The sequence below is a fragment of the Geospiza fortis genome, unplaced genomic scaffold (genome assembly GCF_000277835.1).
Source record: "Geospiza fortis unplaced genomic scaffold, GeoFor_1.0 scaffold118, whole genome shotgun sequence".
NCBI lineage: Eukaryota > Metazoa > Chordata > Aves > Passeriformes > Thraupidae > Geospiza > Geospiza fortis.
In genome coordinates, this window is record NW_005054380.1 from 358,363 (window position 1) to 367,651 (window position 9,289).

Genomic DNA, 9,289 nt, shown 5'->3' on the forward strand with positions numbered 1-9,289 from the left:
GCTCAGCTAATTGCTGAAGGATTGGCTTATTCATGGTCAGAAGGATTTGCTGATCACTGATATCAGTGGAGCAGTGTGTTGCAGAAGTTACACCTTCCAGAGACTAAAAGGAGCTGGCAAGCAGGATTAAGGGATTGCTTTTGTTTTGCATCTTTATCTTCACAAATAGTTAAGTGACTTCCAAATTATTTCCACAAATGATCAGCTGGGTGCATTAAGTTGGGGAAGGGATGGAAAAACTGGGGGTTCTGTCTTGTTTTATATTCAGTAATGTTGCTCCAGATTTTCTGTATATATGCAGCTATACACACATGCATGGATTTAGATTGCTGGATAATTGGTGGGGTGTGACTGCATCCAGAAGCCTGGACTGTCCAGATGTTCCTGAAATGGTGCCTGCAAGGCAGGGGGAAACACGAGTGCAAGTGAAGAGGACTGTGTGAGGTCAGGCTGGAATGGCAGAGCCCTCAGGCAGTTCAGGGCTCTGACTCTCTGCCCAGGTCTCCTTTCTGGTTTCAGTTTAGACCATAGTTCATAGTCAGACTCTCCAGACACTGTATTTACTTAGCACTAACAGGCACTAGAGTTTGCAGCCAATGTCTTAAACCAAATCCTTCTTCTCTTACACTGAGCTTCAGGAAGGCTGCAGCAAGAAGAGAAGTCTGTAACTTTGCTAACCAATTTTGATAATTATCTAAATCTTTTATTTCTAATCAGAAGGTCAAATTGTGATGACAGCCTTACTTTTTTTCCAAGGTAAATCTTTGTGTTAGAAAATGTGACCACAGTTTGGCCTGGAATTTGAATGTGCTGTATATCAGATAACTGTTATCACTTGGTTGCAAAGGAGAATATCTGCATTTCATGTAACTTCTTCCACTCTCAAAGACAAATAAAAGTGAGCACCTGACACTTTTCCCCCCAGGCACTGCAGTAGGTGACTGGCAGTTCTTAATGTCCTTCTGCACATGTTTTATGATGGACTTTGGGGGTTGAATAAAAGGGAAAGTAAAAATATGTGAGAACTTGTTAAATCTCAGTACCTCAGAAGCAAAGTCTTGTTTATAAAATTCAATCAAATATATTTTTGCTTGAACTGAGAAAAAAGTTCTGAGGCAGTTATTGTAAATGCAAAACTGTCCAGTGGGCATCTCCCTGCTCCATTTGCACTCCTGTCTGTATTTAGGAGCTCGAGTTCTTATGTATCTCTTCTCATCCTTCCGCAACTCACATTTCTAAAAGCAAATGCGAGTTTGCTTCTATAGAACTTTGGTGCCTATAGGTGTTCAGAAAAAAGGTGAGTAAAAGTATCTCTGTACAATTTTTGAGGTGGTTTCCTAAAATTCTGCCAGAAAAACTAAAAACCAATGCTCAGACAATCTTGTTGCTGCATGAGAACAGGTGACATTTTCCACAGGTATAGAGAGGACAAACTGTTGGATGAGAACATTTTTACATTCAGTTAAACTTTGTGAATAATTTTTGATGTTGCTATAGGTATGTACAAAAAGAAGAATACTGTAAATAAAAAGAACTTTACCAGAACATCTAGATTTTTCTCAGCTTCCTGAAGAAATATGAGCTTTCTATGTCAGCTTTTCTACAGCCTGATATTCACAGTGGGACAGACTTTGCTGGTCACCCAGAGCTTTCCCAGCTTTATGAGGTAGCAGCAGCTTGTGAATTCCAGGATTGCTTTAAGTGCCAAAGCAAACTTTGTCTGGACATCATATGAATCACCAGGATTTCTGCTGTTCTTGGGCCATTTCTCTGCTGAAAAGCCATTCTGATGGATGTTGATAAGTATGTCCTCTCTTTATACATGGGTCTAGTGATGGGAGTCCTTCTTTCAGAGGTTACACATTGCTACAGAGTGAAGTTGAGCAGGGCATTTGGGACACCAGCTATCAGACAATGGTACCCTTGGCTCTCCCACCACTTTCATTCCACGTTTGGACTGTCTTTCTCACACAGAAAATGAAATAAAACATCATTGTGGCTATTGTTCCAGTCACAGATTTGCATTGTGGCAGTGAAAGAAGCCAAGAAACCTGCATAAAACAGCTTGTGCCAGGATATTCTAAAGGCAAACATCTCATACTTTTTAAAATTTATTTTTACAGACTTTACCCATTGCTGTGGATGCTGTGCTTCCACAAAACTGTTGAAGCAGTGACACAGCAAGCAGAGGAATAATTGAGGTGCCTGAGATTAGGTTCTTGAAGAGTAGAAAATGGCTTTAAAAGGGCTTTCTTTGGTAATCCTGAAATGTGAGCAGAAGAGCTGTCAGTTTGCAAGTGGTGGTCAAAATCATCAGAGCTTTTCTGCAGGCTGATTGCCACCAAAGGAGACATTCTGGGGGCCTTGAAGTACCAACACCTGGATCCTTAGCCAGGACAGTGAGCAGCTGGAGGACCAGGCCAGCAGGCATCGTGTGCTGTGTGACAAGGAGCAGCTCCAAGGTGTGCCCCTGCAGCCCAGCGTGCCCAGGTGTGGGAAGGGATGGGGTAAGAGCAGCAGCCCTGCCTAAACAGCATTGCCAGGAGTGCTGGGCACTGGCACTGCTCTCGCTGCAGAGAGGAAAAGAAAACCACAAACCTCCACAACCTGAGCTAGTTTGGAGGGGGACACCCTTGCTCAGTGCTGTGAGCTTACAGCTGGATCCACGCCTTGCTTTGAGCCCCCAGTTTAGGAGAGAGGTGGGAAAACTGGAGTGGAGGGTGAGTGTTGGGCTGGGGGTGCTGGGCAGGTGAGGCAGGCATAGGAGGCAGAAAGGCTCCAGCTGCAGCTGCTGCTCCGGGAGTCCCAGGGGAGATGGAGCTGCAGGCGGCACTGGCCACGGGGGAGGGAGGGGCTGGGCTGGGCTGACGCTGCCCTGGCGATGCCAGTGCTGCCATGGCAGCCTTGGGGTTCTGCCAGCTGCTGCACAAGGGCCTGGAGGGAGCTGCAGTTAAAGCCACGCAGCAGCACCTCGACTCTTGGGGGAGGTGTGAGCTAAGGTGAGTCCAGGCTTGGGGCACTGCAGCTCTGCTGTGGGGGCTGTGCCCGGGCTGGAGCAGCAGAGCCAGGTACAAAGCTTTCTCTGTGGTGCAGGTTGGTCAGCACTTGGCTCCAGGTGATTAGAAGCCACCTGTAGCACTTTGTGCTTGGGACAGCTGCTCAAAGGACCCTGTTCCTGCAGAAGGATGGCTGCAAAGAAAAAGGAGGTAGTGCTGCAGGTCAGTAGTAGCCAGGCCTTTAGCAGACCTTGTAAACTCTCAGTAAGTGCAAAGGATGGAGTTCAATCTTGGGGTATCTCAGATTCTGCTGGCAAAGCCCCACTGCAAGGTCCTTGTGGGAAAAAGGCATCCCTGGACGCAGGTGGGACATGTGGGAGGACCTGGCAAGTCACACTTGTCCCCAGTCAGGGCTGTGGGGTGCAGAGGGAGCTGCTGCAGGGCTGCAGGTTGTGTTTGCGGCCGTTGGGGCCTAGCACGGGTTTGGCTGCTGTCAGAGACAAAAATACCTCTGTGAGGTAATAGCTTAGAGGACATTTAGGACAATGTGTGGGGTTGGCACATGTCCTGGATGGCAAGAGTTACTGGACATTTCTGACCAGGTTATGTATTCAAACAGATTGCTGTAAAGGTAGAAAAGCTAGAAGGTACAAGAAAAACTCAAAGGCTGAACAATCTATTTTCACAGTGATGTGTAAAGGAATTTTTCCTGTTTACACTGCACAGGTGACCTAGTGATGCTTTATAACTACTGCATGGGGAGAAGGGAGGTTCTAAGAGCATTTTACAACACAAAAACATTGAAAACCAAAAATGGGTTCTGCAGGTCTGCTTCAAATTTTGAGAGCAGTTCAGTCTTCACAAGAGAGAAATGATGAAAGATATTATTGGCTCTATGACCTCGTTTCTTCCCTGTTTAAACTGGGAAATGTGAGCATATGTAACAAGAAAAGAGGGGCACTTTATGAAGGTAGGAACAGTTTCTGTTGCTGCTTGTCCAGCTGTGTTTCTGTGGGATGGGGAACTTTACATCAACTAGACTGTGCCCCGTTGGCAGTGAAGGGAAATCCAGGTCTACATTGCACATCTGGGATTTTTTACACCTACAGATGAAAGCTGAACCTGTGTAGGACATGAGGGGATGTCCTGGAAGGGATCTGCTTTTGTTAGAGAAAAGCCAAGTCCGAGCAGCCTCAGGGCATCCAAATTAGCAAAGCACCTTAAAGAGTGCCAGCAGTATTTGAGTCCAGCATTTGAACTTTTGGCCAAATTCATTATAACAAAATACTGTCATAAATCATTTAGACTCATTAGCATTCTGTGGAACACTCTGAGGGTGGTCCCAGCATTAGGATTAAATAATTAAATGTTGTAGTTCTGCAGGTGTTCTCTGAGAAAACTAAGCTTGGGGTCATGTGCTGAAAAGGCAAATAAACAGAGGTGTCTGAACAGCTCCCTGTTCCCTGAGTGAGACAAGGCCCTGGAGAAACTGCCCTGTGTGACCCCCAGTGACACAGCTCTGAACACCTGGGAGAGGGCATTTCATTTACACTGGAGTTTCCACTCTTGGAATTCTTGGCTATGAGATTTTAGCAGCCCTTTAATGTCCCTTTGTGTTAATTATTGTGAAATAGCTGACCTTGATGGAAGTTACTGTCTTCCACTGCAGTCTCAATGTAGCTGGGGTTGATGATACCCACTGAGGAAGGAATCAGGAATCTTCATTGTTCAGGATGAACAAAACCAGATCTTGCATTTCTCCAGAAGCCTTTTTTATTTTAATTTGCTGTGTTTTTCTAAGTACATACTGAAGGGCAAGTCCTGTAAAATGGGGAAAATGTGAAGGATTATATCCTTTCTAATAACAGTATTGGGAGTGTGGGATAATAGAGTGGGTGGTGCTGTGTGTGGAATGATCTAGGGCATCCTTGACAGGGTCAATCCCTGAGCAAGCTGATCTAATGCTGAGTTTTGTGCAGGGGATTAGATGAAGGACTCCACAGGCCCCTCCCAGCCTAGAACCTTGTGTTCTCTGCTCACTGTGCTTTGGAAGTCTTTAGGTAACAGCAGGGAATTCAGGTAAGGACATGCTGGGTTCAGACCACCCTCTAATGCCCACGCACCATGGAAATTGTGTATTTGCTAGTTTAGTTTATCAGGGCTGAAAAATCTCAAATAGTAGAGCTTGTGTGCAGGCAAGGTGAGAAACTGCTGCTGGAGAATCAGGTGGTTCATAAACCCTGTGAGGACTGGGCCTGAACGAGGTGTGGTTCAGCTGGAACCCTGGGCAGGCAGATGGAGACCCTGACGAGGGGGCTGTGGGTCTGGGATCGCAGTTTGGAGGCCCCAGCCAGGCCCCAGAACAACCCTCTGCAAACTGAGTTTGGGACCCCCAGGCAGCCACTGTTCCAGTAGTGCCACTAAACAGGGGAGGACTTGCCCTTGGCTGGATGCTGCTGCCCTTTCCCTCTGCCTTTCCTTGGACCTTGTGAGACATCCTGATCAGTTGGTCAGAGGTGAGAGAACCACAGCCAGAGGAGTTTCCTGAGTGCTCAGGTAATGCCTCTTCAGGCAGGTGTGTCCCTCTGCAGTGGTTTGTCAATATGTTTGCAGCAACTGGGAGTACCTGATGAATTACTGTGGCTTTTACTTTGTTTTTTCAATTTTACACACAGATTAACATTACTAGCCAGGAGCTTTGGGAAGAAGTGCTGTGTCTCAAAGGACTCATTGGTAAGGGTTTGGTCAGCACACTGAATTGCTTTGTTCTGTGTTGAAAGGATGCCAGGACTGTTAGGAATTACTGGTGTTAAGGATGTTTAGTCAGTCTCTCCATTCCCCTTACCCTGAATGGAAGAAAAAAACCATTCTAACCGAGTTGAGACCAGCAGGAGGCTGTGGGACATTCGTTTATGTGGGACAGTCACCCTGCAATCCAAGCAGTGCTGGTCCACTCTCCACTGCTTGGAACAGGACTGTCCCCAGCACAAGGAACAGCCCTGGCTCCCAAGGTTCTTGGGAAAACCTCCTGTGCTCTACCTCTGTGCAGCAGCTTTCCCTGGGAAATCTGCTGTCTCCAAGGTCACAGCCATGTCCATGTTTCTACTTAACATTCCTCCATATCATTCTTAGCTTGTTATTTTGTAATGTGGTTCTGTCCTCTGATGCAGCATTTCAAACCTTGCAATGGTTTCCAGTTCAGAGCTGAATCTAGCCCTTCTAGCCTGTGGTTTATTGGTCTTTGTCTAAACTGACCCATTTGTGCCTCCTTCTGACCCATTTTCCCGCTTGCAGTTGTTGATGTATTTCAAGCCTGGTGTGGCCCATGCAAACCAGTAGTGAATCTGTTCCAAAAAATCAAGAATGGAGTTGGCAGTGACCTCCTGCATTTTGCTGTGGTAAGATCTCAGTTGGCACTGCTTGAAATACCCAGTCCTCTGAAATCAGCTGAGGTCTAAGGGCTGAAATCACTTCTCTTTCCAATATTTAGCCCAAACCATAGCAGTGCAGGAGTTGCAGGTGCTGGGAATGAACCTGCCACATACAGGGGCTTGGGTATATCTATAAGTATTCATATAATTAAGGATTTTTAGGTTTCACCTGCTCTATGCTTTCCAGATTTCTACTTAAGCAAGTTACATTAGACAGAGGCATTAACACATTGCCTCTGATGTACAGGGAGAGGCTGAAGGAGCTGGATTTGGTCACCTTGGAGAGGAAAAGGGACAGATGGCCAGTGGGAGGAGGATGGAGCAGGCAGAGACTGATGTCTGTCAGAGTAACACAGCAGCAGGACATGAGATAATGGGATAAGCTGCAGCAGGGAAAGGTCCAAGTAAATAGAAAAGTATTCAGGTGGGAGTGTAGGACACTGGGACAAGTTCCCAGAGTGGTGTGTAGAGCTGATTCTTGGAAAAGCTCAAAACTGACACAACCTCCTGTATCACCGAGAGCAGCCCTGCCCTGCCCTGGGCAGGGTCTGGGACTGGAGCCCTTCACAAGTCCCTCCCTGCCTGAGCCATGTGGTGACTCTGTGTTCTGGTGCCTCTCCTGGCTGGTGGCAGCTCTGGACTGAGGACAGAGCTGAGGGCAGTGAGGTTTCTCATGGCTCAGCTCCTGTCTCTGCTGCCTCTGCAGCTCCTCCTGGCACTTCTCAGCCTCATGGGCAGGAGCCCTGAATTCCCTTTCCAGGCTTTTTCTCTGGGACTCACCCAGGCAAGCTGCTGGGAATAGATATTCCTGTCCCACAGGAGTGCTGCTCCAGCTCCTGCAGGTGACATCTGCCTGCCTCTCAGGCTCTGAAGTGAGCTGTGAGCTGGCTGTGCCCCTGCTTCGGACCAGTGTCATTTTGTCCCCTAAGTCTGGGGTCCAGAGGTGTTTTCCTGTCTGTGGGGGGTGAGGTCCAGCCAGCTGAGGGTGTCTGAGTCCAGGCACTCGTGTGTGCATCCCTCTGGAGCAGAAATGCTTTTCTAGAAACACCTATTTCATTTTACATTCCTTTTAGGCTGAAGTTGATTCCGTTGATGCTCTGGAAAAATACAGAGGACAATGTGAGCCTGTCTTTCTCTTTTATACAGTGAGTGAAAATATTTTCCCAGTGGTTGCATAGCAATAAATATGACCTGCTGGTGGGAACAACAGTCCTTTGGGGAGGATGTTTTATTTCTTTAACGTGTTATGGAACAATTTTATTTGCTCTGTATCTGCTGGTAATCAAATGCTGTGCAGATAAGAATATACAGCCAGTGTGCTGCCCTGTGGAGCCTTCAGGTTCAGCCTGCTGCTTCTGCAGGAGCTCACTCCTCTCACAATCTGCATTGCTTCATCCTGAGATTGATGAGGAGGCACAGAGCAGGCTGTTCCAAGGTTTCCCTCTTGCTGTGGAGCAGAGCAGCTCTGGTGGGGGGGGAGGATACATATAGTGTGGGTGATTGTGCTGCTGTGGGGAATTCCAGAGCCCAGAGAACACAACCTGAGCCCTTCCTGACTGATTTGCTTTCCACACCTTCCAGGGAGGAGAATTAGTGGCTATTGTAAGAGGAGCAGATGCACCATTGCTGCAGAAGACCATCCTGAAACAGCTGGCAGGGGAAAGGAAGGGTTTCCATGGAGGAGAGCCTGTGGTGGTAATGGGTCACTGAACCTTCAAACACCTGTAGATGTGCACTGGCTTTTTGTGTGTGGTCTAAAGTAATGACATTTCTCAGGAGCAAAACTGTCTTACCTGTGTGTGACCTGCTCCTCCTAAGGCACCTCTAAAGCCTGCAGCTCTCTGCTGGCCTGTTCCTGGGAATGCTTTTCCCCCAGCTCTTGCAGTGCACTGACTGAGAGCTCAGCAGGTGACCCTGGACAGGCACATCCTCTGCTGTCCCTGAGAGCTGGCCTGGCCCAGGAGAGCAGGAGGGCTGGGCTGTTCCTGCTCAGGGGGAGCTGGGACGTGGGGCCCTGCCTGGCACAGGCTCACCTGGAGGGGAGGTGTGGGGTGTTCCTGTCCCATCCATGTGCTCTTGCTGCTAGGTGCCAGGCAGAGCCTTCTCCAGAGAGCAGGGAAGCACAGCCCCCCTTCAGGAGGAACAGTGGGGAGGACTAACAGGTAAGGCAAGGCACAGGTGTAGCATGTTCTCTGGGCCTTGACTTGGAACCTATAAAAGCTGGAACCCCCAGCAGGGATCCAGCTGCTGCTGGGACACCAGAGGGGCCATTCCTCCACTTGGGCACACAGGGAGTCACCTTGAAACATACTCATAGTTTGGGTGTCTGGCATTGTGAAACTGGGGATATTTATCTTGCCAATGTGTTTTATCTTACATCCCCCCCCTGCCCTTGGAGGGCCCCTGGAGACCCCACATGGCTTTCTGTTTCCAGGTGGTTTTTAAAAGAAAACACAAATGCTTGGGCTCCAAATCTGCTTACACCATCTCCTGCCTTGTCTAAAATTGGCCACGAGTTCCCAAAGGCTACTGCATCTTCTCCTAAAAGGGACATTTTTTCTTGGCTTTGCTGGGACAATGCTGCATCCTGGCCCTGTCCACACCAAATTTTAGGCTCCAGAATATTGGGAATCGAAGCAATTCCCTGTTGGCTTTAACTGAAGCACCATGGGATGAAGGGGCGCGAGGGATGTTGGTCTCTGCCTCTCCTTTCTGCGCCTATTGTTAATTTCGTTCATTTTATTCCCTCGGAGGCTGACGCACCCATCGGGTCCGGGATGACAACTGCAGCCGTGGAGCAGATGCGTGCTTTTTCAATAAATACAGGATTTTCCCGCAGCAGCAGCACCGGTCCCGTGTCCT